Source organism: Eschrichtius robustus, chromosome X, assembly GCF_028021215.1.
Source record: "Eschrichtius robustus isolate mEscRob2 chromosome X, mEscRob2.pri, whole genome shotgun sequence".
NCBI classification, from domain to species: domain Eukaryota; kingdom Metazoa; phylum Chordata; class Mammalia; order Artiodactyla; family Eschrichtiidae; genus Eschrichtius; species Eschrichtius robustus.
The window spans coordinates 126,442,175-126,463,601 of NC_090845.1; the positions used below are offsets into that span (position 1 = coordinate 126,442,175).

The window sequence follows — 21,427 nt, forward strand, 5'->3', positions numbered from 1 at the left end:
ATCTTCCTACATTGAAAGCTGCAGGTACAAAGAGCTTCACTAGTAGTTCTACCAAACGTTCAAGACAGCAATAATTCCAGCATTACACTAACTATTATTCCCAATAATTGAATAAGAAGGTACAGTTTGCAACTCATTCTGTGAGTCTAACAACAGCTTGTTAAAAACTCTAACAAGAGTTGTATAAGAAAGGAAAATTACTTGTGAATCTCATTCGAAAGTATATGTGCAAAAATCCTCACAAAATATCAGCAACAGAAAAAAAGGATAATATATCATTAGACTGTGGAGTTATCTCAGAAATGCTGGTTCTGTTTTGCTTTAAAATTTTAATTAATATAGTGTACCATATTACCATATTAAAACAGGAGAATCATACGATCATCGAAATAGGTGGAGTTAAATCACTTGATATAATTAATAACATAGTCATAATAGAAAGACTTGGCTAGATTTCTATAAGAAAACTTCCTTTAAGGGAATTCCCTGGCAGTCCAGCGGTTAGGACTCTGTGCTTTCACTGCTGAGGGCCTGGGTTCAATCCTTGGTTGGGGAACTAAGATCGCACAAGCCGCACAGTGTGACAAAAAAATAAAAAATTTAAACTTTCTTTACTGGAAAACTGACGGTTACAAAAGATACTTAATGGTGACACACTGAGTAATTTCCATTGAAATGTGGAACAACACAAGGAGGCCCACTACCGCCACTTTAATTTAATATTTGTACTGAAGTCCTATCCAGCATGGTCGAGTTGTATTCATCAGAAAGGGGGCAGGGGAAGATGACATTTTATATATATATATGCACATTATATATATAATTATGCACATAAAAATACAAAATAATATAGAGATAAATTATTAGAATTGATAAGTTTAGCAAGTTCTCCATAAAAAAACACATAAAAGAGAATGTTATTTCTATGTACCATCAACAACAGATAGAAAGTGACATTTAAAAAGATAACATCTGGGGGGCTTCCCTGGTGGCGCAGTGGTTGAGAATCTGCCTGCTAATGCAGGGGACACGGGTTCGCGCCCTGGTCTGGGAGGATCCCACATGCCGCGGAGCAACTGGGCCCGTGAGCCACAACTACTGAGCCTGCGCGTCTGGAGCCTGTGCTCCGCAACAAGAGAGGCCACGATAGTGAGAGGCCCGCGCACCGCGATGAAGATTGGCCCCCGCTTGCCGCAACTAGAGAGAGCCCTAGCACAGAAACGAAGACCCAACATAGCAATCAATCAATCAATAAATCTTTAAAAAAAAAAAAAAAAAAAAGATAACATCTGGGACTTCCCTGGTGGCGCAGTGGTTAAGAATCCGCCTGCCAATGCAGGGGACATGGGTTCCAGCCCTGCCCCGGGAAGACCCCACATGCTGTGGAGCAACTAAGCCCATGCGCCACAGCTACTGAGCCTGTGCTCTAGAACCTGCGAGCCACAACTACTGAGCCCACGTGCCACAACTATTGAAGCCCGTGTGCCTAGAGCCCATGCTCTGCAACAAGAGAAGCCACCGCTATGAGAAGCCTGTGCACCGCATAGAAGAGTAGCCGCAACTAGAGAAAGCCCACGTGCAACAACGAAGACCCAATGCAGACAAAAATTAAATTAAATTTAAAAAATAATTATAAAATTATAGCAATTAAGGCAGTGTGATATTGGTATAGGGACAGTAAAATGGACAGAACAGGAGAAGGCAGAAATAGAGTTGCTATAATGGTTCGGGTCGCCAATTTCCAATGTGGTGAGGGGGGTTTTTCCATACCAACAATTCTTGGGACCCCAGCTGGGTGTCCTACAAGTTATCTCAATTCTGACACTATCTACCTGGAGACAGCATCACATTCCACAGGTTAAGGGCTCAGTTCTACAGGACTGCTCCTGACCCCAACTTCAGAGGCCAGTCTCAAGTCCAAGTTATCACCTGTTCTTCTGACCAACGGGCTATAAATCAAAGGTTCCCACAATCCCCTCTTTGGGCTTGATTAACTTGCTACATCAGCTCACAGAACTCAGAGAAACATTTTACTTACTGGATCACCGGTTGGTTATAAAAGGACATGACTCAGGAACAGCAGGATGGAAGAGATGTATAGGCAAGTCATGTGGGAAGGGGCGCAGAGCTTCCAAGCCCTCTCAAGGCACACCACTCTCCCCAAATCTCCACGTTTGCCAACCCAGAATCTTTCCAAACTCCGTCCTTTTGGGGTTTTATGGAGGTTTCATTACATAGGCTTGATTGATTCAATCATTGACCATTGGCAAACTGAATTCAATCTTCAGCCCCTCGGCCCTCCCCAGAGGTGGGGGAGGTTAGTGGAAGTTCCAACCCTCTAATCACGTGGTTGGCTCTCCTGGCAATCAGCCCCCACCCTAGGTTTCTTAAGTGCTTTCCAAAAGTCACCTCATTAACATAACAAGACACCATTATGGCTCCCAATGCTTAGGAAATTCCAAGTGTTTTAGGAGCTCTGAGCCAGAAACAGGACAAAGACCAAATACACACTTCTCATTATAAATCATAATATCACATAGAACCTTCCGTAAATGGATATTTGATTTTTGACAAAAGTAGCACTGCAGAGGAGTGGGGAAATGTCAGGTTTTTTTTTTCTTAAATGGTGCTGAGACAATTGGGTATACACAGGGGAAAAAATGAAAAAAAAAGAAATTTAACCCTGACCTCACCACACACACATACATCAATATACACAATCCCTCCTCATTCTTTACAGATTTGGTACTTGTGGATTCATTTGCTCACTAAAATTTCTTTGTAATCCCAAAATCAATACTTACAGTGTTTTTGTGGTCATTTGTGATCATGCACTGAGTGGTGAATTTGAGTCTTTCAACACAGACGTTGCCAGCTGAGGTCGAATAAGGCAATGCTCTGCCTTGTTTCAGCTCTCATACTGTAAACAAGTGTTCTTTTCAAGGTCTATTTAGCACCACATTTCTTGCATTTTTGTTTTCCGCTTGTTTTTGGTGATTTTGCTGTTTAAAATGGCCTCCAAACACAGCACTGGAGTACTGTCCAAGTGTTCCTAAGCAGGCTATGATTTGCTTTATGAGTATTAATAAACTTTGTTCAGGCATGAGTTACAGTGCTGTTGGCCATGAGTTTGTCAACCTAAATAAACCTAGGAGGCAATAATCAAGTAGAAAGCAGTTATTTGTGTCGACTTAGAAAATACGCAACGTGAGAGTTGCGAGTTAAGTTTTATTTGGGGCAAAATGAGGACTGGAGCCCGGGAGACGGCATCCCAGAGAGCTCTGAGAAACTACTCCAAAGAGGCAGGGGGGAAGGCCAGTATACATGTGATTTTGGTGAAGGGGGAGTACATGCAATCAAGCACATATTTTTTACAGAAGGTTTCGGCTCATCTCGTGCAGGTTACTGCTAGTCACGAGGAGCAGTCGTCACCATGAAGGTTTTTAGTGCTTTTCTAGATATGAGGAGATACAAGAATTGGGCTCATAAAATTGGCCCCTGAAAATATCTAACTATCTGAAGACCTGTTCTGCCAGTTTTTCCCAGAGCACAGAGCGCCTCATTTCTGCTCTCCACCCTGAACTGCTTTCAGGGGTGTTGAAAATCAGCAGCTGCAGCAGCACCTGATTTAATCCTTGTAGCGATAGATGGCGAGTGCCAATTCGTAGTTGACATTTGAGATCAACGAAGTGCAACTGGGGCACACAGATTCGGGTTGCAACCCGAAGTGTCTCACTAGGGAGTAAAAGTTAGGAGCTTTTAAAGGCAAAGAAGGGGGGTTTGCATTACAAGGAATTTTAATTGGAATTAGAGGCATAAGGGAGGTAAAGTTTGTTACTGTGACAAGTTGCAGGTGTTCTTGCCGACTCCCAGTCCTTGGTTTGTAGTTTGACCCAGTTCAAAAGTTCATGGTTCTGAAACCGTGCAACACAAATTGGGACCTGAACCCACGCGCTGGGACTCGAACCCAGCCAGAACCCAGATTGGGGTTCCACCCAGTTGGGACATGCATAAAGTCCACCTTGGCAATGGCCTCCCAGCTCTATTCTAAGACCCCTTGACATAAGTGACTCCATTTTATTTCACATTTCACAAGCTCGAAGTTAATGAGTCAACAATTTGGTATATCCAGAAAAAGGAAGAGGAAATTTGTCCATCTGTACATCAGGCAGCTCTGGAAAGTGCCAAAGTCACAGCTATAGTGTGTGATGACGCTATGGAAAAGATGGAAGAGTGGCTAAGTCTGTGGATTTATAAGATGATAACCAATTAATAACAGCATAGTGGGCCTCATTGTTGTGAGGCTGAAAGCCAAAGAAATTTACAGTCAGATTACTCAGGGTTAGGAAAATATTAAACCCTCTTGACTAATCCTGGCTGATTGGCTTGCTTGTTTCAAAAGGCAATATGGTGTGAAAAACGTTAAACTTGTAGGTGAGGCAGGTTCTGCAGGTCAGGAGGCTGTGGAAGAATTTTAAAAGTATCCACTAAGTGTTGTACAGGAAAAGAGTAATGGGAAGAGAAGATTTACAATGCTGATGAGGCTGGCTTGTTTTAAAAGGACATTGGCAAAGAACCTGTACAACACAAATGACACTTCAGTTGGTGAAAATGTCACCAGAGACCCATAGGAACCTAATCCTGTATTTTTCCTAAGAGCATAGCTCATCATTTGCTAATTCAGTGTTTATGGTGACTTTGTAGAACATAACTTTTGTGAATAATGAGAATCAGGTATATATATTTATATATAATCTTACAAATCAATAAGGTGAAGACAAAGACCTCTACAGAAAAATGAACAAAAGATTTGAACAGTTCCTTCAAAACAGAGTAATTCCACATGTCCAAAAATCATTTGAAATGGTACTCAACCTTATTAGTAATCAGGAAAATATAAATTAAAGCCACAGTACTAGAGGCCTTGCAGACGCCGCCGTCCTGAGCCTCCCGCGCTGCGCTCCTTGGTCAACTCCATCGTGTTCTTCGACATCGCCATCCAGGGAGAGTCCTTGGGCTGCATCTCCTTCGAGCTGTTTGCAAATTCTAAAGACAGCAGAAAACTTTCACGCTCTGAGCACTAGGAAGAAAGGATTTGGTTACAAAGGTCCCTGCTTTCACAGAATAATTCTGGGATTTATGTGCCAGGGTGGTGACTTCACACGCCATAATGGCACTGGTGGCAAGTCCATCTATGGGGAGAAATTTCATGATGAGAATTTCATCCTGAAGCGTATGGGTCCTGGCATCTTGTCCATGGCAAATGCTGGCCCCAACACAAACGGTTCCCAGGTTTTCATCTGCACTGCCAAGACTGAGTGGTTGGATGGCAAGCGTGTGGTCTTTGGCAAGGTGAAAGAGGGCAAGAATATTGTGGAAGCCATGTGCTTTGGGTTCAGGAATGGCAAGACCAGCAAGAAGATCACCATTGCTGACTGTGGACAAATCTTATAAATCTGAATTGTGTTTTATCTTAACCACCAGACATTCCTTCTGTAGCTCAGGAGAGCACCCCTTCACCCCCATCTGCTCGAAATATCCTATAATTTTTGTGTTCTCACTGCAGTTCTTTCGGTTCCATATTTTCCTTATCCCCTTCCAAGTTTAGCTGGATTGCAAAGTTGTTTCTGATTATGAAATAAAAACTAAAAAACAACAACAAAAAACCCGACAGTACAAGATCATTACCCACATTCCAGACTGGCAAATTTTTACACTCTGATAATATCCAGTGGTGAAAAACATATAATTCTAATACTCTATCGGTGGAAGTGTGCAATTAATATAACCACTTTGGAAAACAGTTAGGAATTATTTAATAAAATTGAAGACACACGTACTCCGTAGCCCAGCAATTCCACTCTTGAGTAAATACCATAGAAAAGTGCTTGTATATATGCATCAGTTTTCTTAGTAAGTATGGAAAATGTTAGAGCTCAGAGCAGGCTCCAGAGAATGGTAATGTGCTCTAGTCTAGAAGTAACTGAGATCTTTTTACCAGATTTGCTCTATTTTTAAAAGCATAACAATTTTCATTTTCTTAGCTTAAGATTCCATTTAAAATATTTTAAGTGTATTAGCATATTAAGCATTAAAGCTAAGCATTAAAGCTAAAGACGCATTCCCCTGCTGTTGTTATGTTAATGGACATGTCATATCTTCTCTCACAATAACAGAAATCCAAAAATGAGCAGGCATTGTTTCAGGTGCTCAACAATGAATTAAAGGACTAAGGCTCTTTGTGTTTCACCATCATTACTGTAGGGGAGTAAAACTTGCCACCCCGAAATGTCTCTTTGGCATGAGGATTATTTGGAGCTGAAAACAATCAAGGCCCAAAAGACTCAGGAAGAACTTTGACCTTCTCCCTAAGTGCCTAAAAGAATGTAGATTAAAAAAAAAAAAAAAAAAAGAATGTAGATAGAGGACCTGTTCCAGGAGGGGAGCTATCCCTAAAGATAACTACAATTACGAACTAGGTGTGTGGACAGGGATGGACTTAGCTAAGTCTGTTGGTTAAAATTCCTTTCTGTGTCCCAATGTCTCTGCCTGGCCCAGCAAACATTTATTTACCAAACATTTGCTTTCCCATCTCCATGTCAATTGCCTTTCTCCCCTTTGAAATCCCAAACCACTAACTACATCAACATCCTCTTTTGTTTTTAGCTGAGGATGGTATATAAGGTGAGGGTTTCAGCCATTTTGGTGAGTTACTCAATGTTCCTGGGTCTCTTCCATGTATACATGTTACTAAACTTTGTTTGATTTCCTCCTGCTAATCTGTCTCATGTCAATTTAGACTAGCCAGAAGAACCTAGAAGGGTAGAGGAAAATTTCTTCCTCCCCAGCATTACCATGTGATTGTACGGTGGTTCCTGTACTTCCAGGCCTCACATCTGTGTGTTACAGGCAAAGAGGGTAAAGGAATGAGGCTAAACACATGTTATCTGTCCTTCTTTTCATCAGTAATCAAAATTATTTCTCAGAACACTACTTAGATTTTTCTTTCTTTCATCTTTTTGGCAAGAACTATGCCACAAGGTCAGCCTTGGTTGCGGGGGAGACTGGAAAACAAGAATTCATCTTTCCAGCCTCTGGAGTAGAAGAATGTAAAAGAGAAATGCTTAAGGAATGAACACTGTATGAGCCAATACAATGCCAGGTACACTCACCTTACCTACCCCAAAGGGTTGTTATGAGGATCAATTGTGCTGTCAGATTTGAAAATCTTTAGAATTTACAAAGTGCTAAACACATGTAAGGAATTATTATGCTCATCTTTTGGAACTAAGTATCATTTGGTACGTTAGTGAACACACATTATGATTCAATGATTAATTACTGAGAAAAAGAACTTCTATGCAAATATTATACTAGATGATTTAAATCTATCTATTTTTATGTATTTTAAACATCAGCTAGCAACTGCTAGCTTGGGACTTTGCTCAGGATAGGATATTTCTACTTAATGAACCAATGTGAAAAATTCCTTTCTTTTCTAGGAGATGAATCTGGAAAGCTTGTCATATTGTTTGTCTCTGACTAAAGTTTCTACTGCAGATAGATGGAAGGCAAAGAGAAAATATTCCCTATAGTAATAGGCAAGGGAAAACTGATATTGATTTTTAAGATAAATTCAGAGTAACTCTCACAGGCTCTGGGTGTATCTAGGTCACTGGAAGAAAAAAAGGACTGTAGCACTTTGCTGACAGATAGGAGAAATATAGTTATTTCTTACACATGGTTATTAAATGGATTCAGAACTTTTTATTATTATACCAAGATTATTTCAACCAAGTAGGAACTACATACATATATGAACAGAATGCAAGAAAATAATTTTGACAATACTATGCATTTAGATCAGTTTTGAATAAGGAACTCGTGGTTAAATTAACTTTAAAATCCCAAATAAAATGACTTACAAATTCCAATCATTTCAAAGTGGCAGCTACTTCACACATGATTATGTGGTCCAAACAGAATACAGTGAATTAGTCAGTGGTTATTTCTCTCTCATCCAACTCCAAAATCATTCAAGGTACCACAGGGCCATTCTAGGCGTTTTCAGAATTACCAGCCTTAAGTATTGACTGAAGTGGTAATTTAGTAATCTCAACAAATGAATCCAATGGACTAGAAAGAAGAATATCTTCATTAGCTAGGAGTAAATAATAAAGTTAACAATAACATCTTTAACTACTTAATCAGTCAACAAAGATATATTAAGCACCTAATACGTGGCAAGCTCTACACTAGGCACTAGGGATACAATGGTGAACGAAAAGACATATCTGCCATGTCCTTTTATGCTACATACAGTGGAGGGTAAAAGACAAATGTTAAGCGTACACTTAAATGATATCGTTCTTAAGTGCTTAATACAATTCCTAGCATATAGTACTCATTCAATAAATGTGTACAACTACTATTGATGATATAAAAACAAACAAATAAATAGTGCTATGAAAGCATAAAGTAGGAGGACTAAATCTATTCTGGAGAGGTCAGAAAATGCTAGATCTGATATTTAAAGCAAGTTCTGAAGGGTGAGTAGGTATTAACTCAGCAAAAAGAAGGCATACACCTTATTCATTTCTAAAATGAACACTATATGCAGATTGCTCTATTCTCTGATCCCTAAAAATTTCTTACAATTACACGCTGATAACTTTGCTCAAGTCAATATCCCCTATTAAATGCTTTCCCTCCACTTTTTCACCAGTTCTGATCTCATTTCTTTTTCAAAGCCTAAATCTGTGGAATTACTCTGCAAAATTACGCCTTGTTCCAACAGTGATATTTGGTCTTAATCATTAGTTATCTAGGAGCTAAGATATTTGGAATGTATCAATAGCTGTGGTACTTTATTAAATAAGTCTTAAGTGTGTACAACTGGACTGTAAAAAGAAAGCCAGAAAAGGACAGAAATAAATATTTGGAGAAACACTGGTGAGGAATTTTCCAAAATTAGTGACAGCAAACCAGAGACAGAAGAACCTCAGAGAATAAAAACACACACACAAACCTCAAACAAACATAAGCATATCATACTCAAAAACAAGGACAACTTCCTATTTCAGCTCCAACATGTAGAGAGCTTGGAAATCATCATTGCCATACATACAAGAAAAAAACTGAACAAACTGAAAACCAGTGACTTTCCTTGGAACCATTAAAGAATAAAAGTTGTAGGGCAAACCGCTATCCCAAAATCTGGAGAGAAAGGTGAATACAAAGAAGAGTTGAGATCAATTTACTTGGATTAGATGCCAGTAGAGTCATAAAGTGATAAGAACACTTAAACCATAACTTTGGGAAATTACTGGAAGCACTGTGTAGACTAGTTTGAGAGCGAGGAATCCTTAGGGACTGCAGTCTTAGGGAGGCGTCCACACTTGTGAGTTTTACCTCCAGGGATCCCACCAAGTTCTCATGTTAAAAAGCCAAGAAAAATTCTTTCATGTCTATAACAAGGGTCAGGGCAGTAACCAAGACCCGACTCTATGTTGTTTACAAGAAACTCACTCTAAAGACACAGGTTAAAAGTAAATATATGGAAAAAATATACCATGCAAACATTAAGCAAAAGGAAGACGAAGTAGCTATATTAATTTTAAATGATGCTGACTTTGGAACAATAAAAATTATCAGGGATAAAGAGGATCATAATCATAAAAATGTCAACTCTCCAGGGAAACAAAAGGATGTGTGTGTACCTTAACAACAGAGCGTTAAAATCTGGGAGACAAAAACTGCAAGGAGAAATAGAGAAATCAACTATTATACTTCAACATCTGTCTTTCAGTAGGAATATAGTTAACCTGAACAGCACTATCAATCAAACTGATCTAATTGACTTTTATAGAATACTCTATCCAGCAACTACAGAATACGTGTTCTTCTCAAACTCACACAGAACATTCGCCAAGACAGACCACATCCTGGGCCATAAAACATACCTTACCAAATTTAGCCTGCTGTATAGCACAGGGAACTCTTCTCAATGCTCTGTAATGGCCTATATGGGAAAAGAATCTAAAAAGAGTGGATATATGTATATTTATAACAGATTCACTTTGCTGTACACCTGAAACTAACACAACATTTAAAATCAACTATACTCAAAGAAAAATTTTAAAAAACCTTACTTTACCAAATTGAATAGGAATTATGCAAATTATGTTCTCAGACAACAGTAGAATTAAACTAGAAATCAATAACAGAAAAATACATGGAAAAGTCCCAAATATTTGGAAATTAACCAACACACTACTAAATGACATATGGGCCAAAGAAAAAGTCTCAAGAGAAATTTTAAAATATTTTGAACTAAATGAATATGAAAATACAACCTATCAAAATTTGTGAGATACAGGGAAAGCAGTGCTTACAAGGATGTTTATAGTCTTCAATGCATATATTAGAGAAAAACAAAGATCTGCAATCTATAACTTATGCTTGCATCATAGAAAACTAGAGAGAGAAGAGCAATTTAAACCTAAAGCAAGTATAAGAAAGGAAATAATAAAAATTAGAATAGAAGTAAATGAAACTGGAGACAGCAAAATAACAGAGAAAATCAAATAAATCAAAAGCTGGTTCTTTGAAAAGTTCAATAAAATTGATAAACATCTTCCATGCTCACCAAGAAGAAAGAAAGAGGATGCAAAACACCAATATCAGAAATGAAAAGGGGTACAGCAGAGATTGGCACAACGTTGTAAATCAACTCTACTTCAATTAAAAAAGTTAAAAACAAAAATAAAAAAACCCAAAAACAATAAATAAATAAATAAAATTGATGCAAAGAGAGAAAGTTAAAAAAAAAAAAAAGAAGAAAGAAATGAAAAGGGGGCCATAGCTATTGATCCCAATGAACATACATAGAACTTTCAATTATGATGATGGGGAGTCTGTCTTGGTTTTAATTATACAATGCTTTGGACACATAAAAGGATGGAGAGAAACAAAGAAAGATGAAGGTAACAGTTCTGTTTTATAGTAGTACTAATCAACTGGAATAATGAGTACAAAAACCCATTGAAAATAGGGATAATAATAAAGTACCAAAGAATATTCATTAAGAAAAGTTCAGGAAAAGTATTAAGTAAAATGCAAAAACTTACACTGAAAATAATTAACTCATTTAACAAACATCTATTGAGTACTTACTATATGTCTGACACCATTAGAATTTCTTGGGTTATAGCAGAGAACAAAACACTCAAATACCTCTGCCTCCATGGACTTTACATTACATTGAAGAAGAGAGGTAATAAACTGTAAACATATATAATAAGAAAATTGTATATTAGAATTGGATGACTGCTATGGAAAATTGAAATATGGAGAAAGATAAAAGAGTAGGGATATGGCTACAAGTTTTAATACAACACAGGGTGGTCAGAGTCAGCCTCGTTGTGAGGTTGAGAGCTTAGCAAAAAAATAGAAGGAGGTCTTGAGGCATAAAGTAATACAGATATCTGGGGGATGATCTTTCATGGCAGAGGAAACATGGCACAGGCATTCTAGGAAAATCAAGTTCAATGTGGCTGAAGAAGAGTGAGAGAAATAAGAGGTTAGGTCATATAGTCAACAGGGGATCAGATCAAATAGGTCTTTGTAAGACCTTGTGGGATTTTTTACTTTACTTTGATTGAAAAGAAAAGCCATTAAAGAATTTTGGAGAAGAGGATTAATACAATATAGTTTTAAAGGGATTATTCTGGCTACTGTGTTGATCACAGACTATACAGAGGCAAGGGTAAGATGCAGAGAGTCCTGTTAGGAGGCAATTTCCAAGATTTTGGCCTGAGCAACTAGAAGGATGGAGTTGCTAACAATTGAGATGGAGTAAACTCTGGGTGAAGCAGGTTCATAAGGGAAATACTAGGAGTTCAAATTGCAATGTGCTGAATTAAAGAAGCTTATTAGATATCCAAGTGGAGACGTAAACAGTTGATATACTATTATAGTTTAGAGTTGGAGAAAGTAGACTGAGGTATGTAAATTTGGGAGTTGTCAGCCATAGATGGTATTTTAGAGCTATGCTTCTACATGAGATAATCAAGGAAGAGAGAGGAGAGATGAGGACCAAGGCCTCAATATATTCAAAATTTAGAAGACAGAGAGAAGAGGAAGAACTAACAAAAGAGACTTAGAAAGAATGACCAATAAGGTAGGAGTAAAACCAAGAGAGTGAAATGGAATGCCCAAGGATTGAATCCAGGAGTATATACATATTTAACTCTCTTTATGAGAAGATTTACCGTTGTAAAAATGTTCATTTTTCCCCCAAATGCATTACAGTTTTAAGGCAAGAAAACAGGGAGAGACTAAAAATCCCAGCATTATATTTTCCCCCAGCTTTTTATTTTGAATCAATTTTTAAATACTCCAATGAATACCTGTATAACTTAATCTAGGCTCACCAACTGTTACATCATACCATATTTTCTCTTTTTGCTGATCCATTTGAAAATAAATTACATACATCTTGATATTTCACTGCTAAATACTTCAGCTTGTAATTCCTAATAATGAGAATACTTTCTCACATACGGTAAGAAAGTTACTGTAAATTCAACATCATCTTATATCCAGTTTAGATTTGTATTTCCTCAATTATCTTCAGAATTTTCATTTATAGGTATTTAATTTTCAATCCAAGATCAAATCTAGGGTCATATTTTGTCTTTGATTATTATGTCTCCTTAGCTTCTTAATCTAGACTAGTGTTCCTGACTTTATTTCTCCTATGATAGTGATAATTTTGAAGAACCCAGGTCTGTTGTCCTTTAGAATGTCTCATGTTCTCAATTGTCTGTTTCTACATTATTAGATTCAGGTTAAACATTTTGACAAGGACTTTATATGATTTCCTATATTTCTTATATCGCATCAGGAGACATATAATGTCAAATGTCCCATATTGGTGGTAATAATTTTGAATACTGGATTAGAAGAGTGACTGCCAATTCTCTCCATTTTAATAGTATCTTTGTTTCTTTGTAATTAATAAGTAATCTTTGGGGCAATATTCAAGGCTATGTGAATATCTCATTGCTCAATAACCTTTCACGCAATTGGAATCTTTTGAATATACGTGATTGAATCAAATATTACATTGGGAATTGCACAATGGCAATTTAAAAATTCTATCATCATTTCTTATGCAATTATTAGTTGGCATTGGTACAAAGGAGATTTCCCTTTTGTCCTTCTCTCACTTTTTTTTAAGGTATCATGATAGACTCATGTTTTCTTTTAATCCATATATTATAATCCATTGTAATAATTATTCTTTTTTGAAGTCAGTAGAATATAATCAGCATGCATTGTTAGAGCTCATGCAAAAAAGAGGTAAAACTGAGATAAATTCCAAAAAAAGAATAATAAAGCCATTACTAACACCACTGAAAGATCAAACTTTTATTTAGCATGAAATAAAACACCTAACAGATATATAAAAAGACAAAATATGTGGCTCAGATTCTTTGGAGAAACTTTTACATTTGAGGAAAAATTAATATATACATAAATGCAATGTATACTGCAGAGACAAAAATTTCATCTAGGGAAATACACATAAGATTTTGAGATTAAATTAATTTGCAAAACAATACACAAACACACACAATGATCTTGTTATTACACAGAGAATGAACAACAAAATTTCTATGTACTGACGTGAGAATAAATTACATTCATGTGTGTATATATTTGCACAGCTGTGCACTGATTTGTTTGAGCATGGAGAAGGATATCCCAGGATATGTACCAGGCTATTGACATTGAGTAGTACCCTTGGGTGAATATAGTGGGTTGTAATAATGGGAAAGTTTTGACCAGAAGCAGAATAATGGAGGAACATCATTACTTATCTGTATTTATTTTTGCGGTTTCTCTAGCAACGATGACCATATATTCCTATTGAAATAACAATGTTAAATAAGAAAATATATCTTAAAAGACGAAAAATATTGGATTATCACTTTTTCACTTTTTGTGATCTTACAAAAGGTATTTAACTTTTCCTCTTCAGGTGTCCTTTTATGTAAGCAAAAGAAAAAATGTATTACTCATAAAAAGAGCAACAGCAGCCTCCATTTATTTATTACTTATGAGGACTCAGCTACCATGTTTCATGCAGTTATATGGATTGTCTAATTTTATTTACCGCACAATAATAATAATAGAAACTACTATTACTATATTAAAGGGTTGTTGAAAAGATAAATGCTCACATATATGTGTATTTTTAATTTAATTTAATTTATTTTTTTATACAGCAGGTTCTTATTAGTTATCCATTTTATACATATTAGTGCATACATGTCAATCCCAATCTCCCAATTCATCACACCACCACCCCCCACATATATGTGTTTTAATCATGTCAGCTGATAATCAGTATATAAGTTAAGGGGTTATAAGTATCATGAAAGTGCTTTACAGCATAACAATACATGATAATATGCTGTATGCTTATGTAAGGCCTACATATTTACTGCATAAGAAGATAATGTTAGAAACCATCCTACTAACTTGTTGCCTTTACCTTTTGCTACAAAATTCCTTTTATTCTGCCATAATGAAGGATCACTAGTGAGTTTAGGTTTTATGAGTAGGCACTATAGTGCACACTAAGTACGTTACCTGAGAACCTATATCATGGTTGAGACATAAAACACAGTTATGTAAGAAAGGGATTGTCTGGGTGGAGAAGAGGGAATCAGTGCCAGAAGTATATCTGCTGTCACATTTGTTCTGTATGACCAAATATAGCATAAACTGAATACAATTCATTGAAATGTGAATTGTTTCCAATACTACAAAGCTTCAAACACATTGATGATATTATAATTATCTACCTAGAAAAATCTAAAGAATCATTAGGAAAACTGATAAGTTACAAAGTAGTTCAGAAAAGTGTATAGACAGAAAACAGGTATACAAACATTTAACAGAATCTTTATATACTAGTAATAATCTTTCGTAAAAGGCAATAGAATTAAGAAGCCATTTACAATAGAAAGAAAAAGCAAAATACTCAGAAATAGGTTTATCATGAATGGTTAAAACCTATGTAAATTTAGATGGAAAAACAATCATTTTCTTGGAAAGGATGAATCTCGGTGAGACTGGGGTAATTTCTACATAATTAGTTTGATATTTAATTAATTTATATTAATACATAAGTTAAAATTCCAATGTGGCTTTATTGATTATTTGAAAAAAGTTGTTTGATAAAATATTACCTGCATGAATATGGATAAGGTTAATCAAGATAAACCACCGAAAACAAAAAGAACGAAAATCTCTGACATATCAGGTAGGAAGTTGTATGGCAAAACTGCAGTGAATAAAAAGAGGCAGATCTGGCTTGAAATTCAGAGAGAGAGAGAGAGAGAGAGAGGGAGATCACTGAGAGAACATGAATGCATTAAATACTACTGAATGAAATTCACCAGGCAGGTTAGCACCGATTACGGAAGAAGTATAGTATGAAAGATACGTACCTGTGGGGATTGAGGATTATTATTTTTTTTTATAAGTTTGCATATTTTTGTGAGAAAAGATTACACTTGTTATTTATAATATCAACATAAACATACGTGTATGTAAGCATATATGATGTATTTGTGTATGCGTGTGTGTTAACCTTGGAGCAGACACTGAATGTAGGACTTTAAAGCAGTCATTTAACCCCCACAAGCCACACTTGTGCCTTCTGTAAAAATCCAGTAATTGCTCTTGAAATTAAATAAGAAAAAAAATATTAAGTTTTACTTAATGGTTACATATCAAGCAGGGGCTTAGTAACTACATTTAGGTGTTATATAATATATATCACTTAGAAAATCCAAGCAAACGACTAAAAGATGAGGTCTACCGGATAAATACTTCAGTAAGAAAGGCAGAGGGCAGAAAAAAATTAATGGCATCCCAAAGGCACAAGTATGCACGTCTGAGAAGGCGAGGAGGAACTACGGAGACACAGAGAATGATCACGTTTCTGGTAAAAATTCAGCTCCAAATGCCAGGCTTAACCTCTTTGGGTTTCTGTTGGTTTGCGAACTGGTCCCCTTACATGGAGGGCAAGGAGAGAGGGAAGGAAGAGGTAGGCTGCCCCAGATTGGTAGGCGGCAATTTACTGAGTAAGGGAATTTACATACAAGGCTTGTCTCCCAGGGCTGCATCCCCACTTGCTTGAATCTTAAAAGTCCATATAGGGGCCTTAACGGGGTTCAGTCATATATTCAGTCCAGATGGTCTCAGCAACACCTCGCTCTCTCGAGGCTGTGTCCTTGGAACAGCTCCCACTGTGGGAACAGTGAGCAGAAAGTATCTTCCAAGGGTGGGGAGGGGAGCGGAACCTCTGATTGCTCTGAACCAGCTCACAGGTCAACCAGCAGTCACATCCTTCTCCAGGAGCTCCCCCAACAGTTTCCTTCTTCCAGATCTTGTTTCTATAATATCTCCCTGCCTTGTTAGATGATGTTTTTGTTGGTTTGTTTTGTTCAATTTTGGTTTCGTTTGGTAATATTAGTGGTGCTCTTTGAGAAGAGTGGCACAAATTTCCTAGTCTGCAATTACTCCAAAGGAAAGTCCATACATAGAGTTTCAGATGAATTATGCTCACTTCATTTTCACAACAAAGTTATATTCTAGAAACGTACTAATTCCCTATTAAATATTTTATAATGACTGTATACAGCACAAAATGAACCAAATATTTTGATGCTTTCATTGTAAAGCAAACCAACAAACAAAAAATTCTTTTGGCTGTGTAAATAGGTATAATGTCTATGTACAAATAAACGTGAGTGGGTTTTTTTGAGCATGGAGTAGGTTGTGGAAGGGTATGTATGAGAACGCTTGCCATAAGAACATTGGGGTGCAAACTGCAATCAGAAGGGTAATGAGGGACATCAATAATTTCTCTGAACCTAGTTTTCTACTGTGTCTCTAGCAATAATAACCAGATATCTTGAAAATAAATAAGTGTAAGAGAAAAAGACATGTTTAATAAACATCTTAGGAGAATTACTTTTTTCCAGCATCACTGAGATTTAATTACAAATAAAAATTTATATATTTAAGGTGTACAAAGTGATGCTTTGATATATGTATATATTATGCAATGACTACCACAATCAACCTAATTAACATATCACCTCACATAATTACCATTTTTTTCTGTGAGAACAATTAAAATCTACTCTCTTAGCAAATTTCAAGTTTACAATATAGTATTAAGTATAGTCACCATGCTGTACATTATATCTTCAGAATTTATTCATCCTGCACAACTGGAACTTTGTATATTGGTAATTCCCTGGTGGTCTAGTGGTTAAGACTCTGTGCTTCTACTGCAGGGGGCACGTGTTCCATCGCTGGTCCTGGTCGGGAAACTGAGCTCCTGTATGCCACGTGGTGCAGCCAAAAAAAAAACCAAAAACAAAAACGCAAAAAGATGTTCAACATCATTAGCCATGAGGGAAATGCAAATTAAGACTGCAGTAAGACACCATTGCATACTATTGGAACAGCTAAATTAAAAAACAGTGATGATACCCAATGTTGGCAAGGATGCAGAGAAACTGGATCTCTCACATATTGCTGAGGGGAATGTAAAATGGTACACCTGCTCTGGAAAAGCTTGGTAGATAATTTAAAAACTAAATATACACTTACCACATGACTCTTCAATCTTCCTCTTCAACATTTATCCCACAGAAATAAAAATTTGTCTACAAAAACTGTTGTACACGAATGTTCATAGCAGCTCCATTTTTAATAATCAAAAAGTGGAAATAACACAAATGTCCTTCAATGAGTGAATGGTTAAACAAACTGTGGTACATATATACCATGGAGTGTTACTCAGCATTACAAATGAATGAACTATTAATACTCACACAAGTTAGATGGAGCTTAAGGTTATTACACTGGGTAAAAAAAATAGAACCTCAAAATATTACATATTTATGATTTCATTTATATAACATTATCTAAATGAAAAAAATGTAGAGATGGAAAACAGATTCCCAGGGTTTAGGCATGGAGGTGGATGAGGAGTGTGTGACTGTAAAGGGGTGTATGATAGAGTTCCTTTGTGGTGATGGAACAATTATGTATCCTTATTGTGGTAGTGGTTATACAAATCCATACATGTGACAGCATTTCATAGAACTTACAGACACACACATACACCGACACAGAGAGAGAGAGAGAGAGAAATGAGTGCATGCAATAACTAATGAAATCTGAATAAAGTCTATAATCTAATTGATAGTATTCTACTAAAGTCAATTTCCTGATTTTGATAATGTACTATGGTTATGCTACCATAGTACCTACCATGTGGTAGTATGCTACCGTAAAAGGAAGCTGAATGAAGGATACACAGGAATTCTTTGTACTATTTTCACAATCCATTATGAATGTAAAATTACTTCAACATATAAAGTTAAATAAAAGTAAATAATAATGAAAATAATTAGAACAATAATGATCATTTGTGTTAGTATTAATTGATGGATAATCTCATATGATCCTCACAGCAATCCTATGATTTAGAAAATATTATTAATTCTACATCACAGGATTGCCATGAGGTGTCAATGAGGAAGTCTTTTGGAAGATTAAAAGCAACATAGAATTATAAGCCATTATATTATCACAACACATCTCAAATTTTTGTATACATCCCCTATAAAAGCACACAGGCATGCACACACACTTATATAGACACATTTACAAATCAAAATGGCCAACTTCACATATCAGAAAGGAGAAAACTCTGTCTTGGAAAGATCTTGCATTTCCTTTAATTTAGTCATCCTAGAATAAAAGGCTGTCATGAATTTGTCAAATTAACACTTGTTAAGTGGAGCACAGAGTGTCAGATCACAGCAGAATTTGAAATAGAGAAGTTTATTACTCACAGGTCCTGGAGGAATTACGGGGCACCCCTTGAGGGGTCACACAGGGAGGTCAAGGCAGAGTGCAGCCAGAGGGAGAGACAGGACCTAGGGCACATGCTTTTATTAGGGTCCATGGGTGGAGTGCTTTGGGGTTTCCAGGTTACGGTGGGATTGATCAATTCAAGTCAAAAGAGTGAAGTTTTGGTAAGCCCCATGGGTGTCTTATCTAAAGGGCACGTAAGAGGGGAGACTGTTGATCACAAGGACTCTTGGGGAAGTTGTATCAGGAACTTATATTTACCTATGACTTTGCCAGCTGCTATGTAGGGCATGTGCTTGCATGAGGGACTCGTGTCTGTGTAAGGCCCGCTCAGGCCATTTGGTTGAACAAAATGGATGCCAAGGCAGCAATATCATGGAGTAGCTTAGCTAAACTCTCAACAAAAGCACAAAGTGACACTTTCATAAATATGGAAAGCCAATATTTAGATTAATATCTAAATTTAAAATATTTCATGAAATCCTTAAATAAAGAGGGTATAGCAGGCATTTGAAACACCAGATCCTCAATGGTATTGTAATGCTACAATAATGAAAACCTTGCACTATTGGCTCAATTAATGACAAAGATCAATATACTTAATTGAGAGTTGAATTGCTCTTGCATAAAGTAAGTATTTAACAGAAATAGACATCCACAGATATATTGTCAATTTATAACATAGCCAAACTCAGTCCATGTGTGTTAAAATTTAGATTTAAAAAAAATTAGAATTAAAAAAAAATAGGCATCATTATTTACAATTGCTAAGACATGAAAGCAACCTAAGTGTTCACGGATAGATGAATGGATAAAGAAAATGTGGTACATATCCACAACGAAATATTATGCAGCCATAAAAAAGAAGGAAACCTTGCCATCTGTGACAACATGGATGGATCTTGAGGACATTGTGCTAAGTGAAATAAGTCAGGCAGAAATAATCTCACTTACATGTGGAAGCTAAAATAAATAAATAAAACCAAATTCATGGAAAAAGAGATCAGATTTGTGGTTACCTGAGGCAGAGGATGGGATTGGGAGAACTGGATGAAGGTGGTAAAAAGTTATACACTTACAGTTATAAAATAAGTATTAGGGATGTAATATAAAACATGATGACTATAGTTAACATTGCTGTGTGGTATATTTGATAGTTGCTGAGAGAGCAAATAGTAAAAGTTCTCACAAGGAAAAAACATTTTTTTATAACTATATGAGGTGATGAGTGTTAACCAAACCTCTTGTGGTCATCATTTTGCAGTATATGTGTGTCAAGTCATTATGCTGTACCTCTTGAACTTATACAGTGCTCTTTGTTAATTATATCTCAGTAAAACTGGAAAAATAAAATAATTTTCAACCCCCCCCCCCCCCAAAAAAAAGGCATTACTTACTTTCACCCAGATGGAGGTTCATGGTGAGTTATTTAATGAAAAAGATGGATTATGTAAGATTAATTCTACTTGGTAAAAATGCTATTTTGTTTCAAGGTCTCCAGTGAGTCACCGGATCAAGATGTAGCCTTAGTCAAACTCTATAACCTCCCTTGGAAAATTACTCCAAACTGATTACCTGAAAGCTCAGGTAACAGCCTAGCTAATGGACAAGTGTTGAAGTCAGTGAGAAAAACACACATGATCCCATGTTTTCAGAAGCTACCAAGGCCAAACTTTATGGACTGGCTTTGAAGAGACAGAGAAACATAAATGCTGTTATCATCACAATATTTGATTCTATACAACGACTTGCATGAATACATGCAATTTTGGAGTATTATATATATTTCTAAATGTGGCAAATGTTGAATAAAATGAACTAGGCAATTAATATTGATTAAAGAAGAAGTATGAAATGAAGGGTAATGGAGAAGGTACTACTTTTGTTTTTTTATGTTCCGTTGCCTGGTATCACTAGCAATGGTGAAAAATAATTTGCAATGTTATTAAGAAAATTATTATGAAAAATAATAAAATAATTGATACCATAGATCAGCTATTTGATATGTCGTTGCAAATAAGAAAAAAATGATAATAATGATAATCATTAACACTTGATGCTTACTTACATTTTCTGGCAGAGAGCTTAGTGCTTATATGTAGATTATCCCCCTTGACCCTCACAACAATCTTACTCTATAAAAATATTATGAATTGTATATCACAGAATTTTCATGAGAATTCAGAGAGGCAACATATGTAAAGACCCTTTTGGAATCTGAAAAGTAGTAACAGAAACATAAACGGTTTTATTTATACTATCACAAAATTAAATTTCATTAAAAATACACATTTAATAATCACATTTGAGGGAGTTCCCTGGTGATCCCTGGTTAGGACTCTGCGCTTTCACTGCCACCGGGAAACTAAGATCCCACAAGCCGCGCGGCGCCGCCAAAAAATGTTTTTAAAAATCATATTTGATTTGCTGTTTAGAATTCACTTTGCTGTCT

The 21,427-nt window shown here is 36.4% G+C and overlaps 1 pseudogene; it reads left to right on the forward strand.

The window, feature by feature from the left end:
* Positions 1 to 3,647: 3,647 nt before the first annotated feature.
* Positions 3,648 to 5,454, forward strand: LOC137756460 (peptidyl-prolyl cis-trans isomerase A pseudogene; annotated as a pseudogene).
* Positions 5,455 to 21,427: the final 15,973 nt, after the last annotated feature.